Here is a 337-nt window from a genome sequence, read left to right as displayed (position 1 = left end):
CCGCTTCTTGTTTCCTTCTCTGCTCGTCTGGTGTGGCTCATAGAACTTGTCTGTTTCTCTTGATTGCTCCTCTCTCTCTCTCTCTCTCTCTCTCTCTCTCTCTCTCTCTCTCTCTCTCTCTCTCTTTCTCTCTCTCCCTCTCTCCCTCTCTTTGTTGTCTCTGTCTCCCTCTGTCTCTGTGTATATTTCTCTGTCTCTCTATCTCTGTACGTCTGTCTGTCCATCTGTCTCTCTCTCTTTCTTTCTCTCTCTCTCCCTCTCTCTCTCTCTCTCTCCTATCTCCTCCCCTCTCCCTCTCTCCTTCTCTCTCTATACCCTTCCCCCCTCCCTCTCTCTC

The sequence above is a fragment of the Aplysia californica genome, unplaced genomic scaffold, assembly GCF_000002075.1.
Source record: "Aplysia californica isolate F4 #8 unplaced genomic scaffold, AplCal3.0 scaffold00083, whole genome shotgun sequence".
Classification (NCBI taxonomy): Eukaryota; Metazoa; Mollusca; class Gastropoda; order Aplysiida; family Aplysiidae; genus Aplysia; species Aplysia californica.
This window is presented reverse-complemented; position numbering follows the sequence as displayed.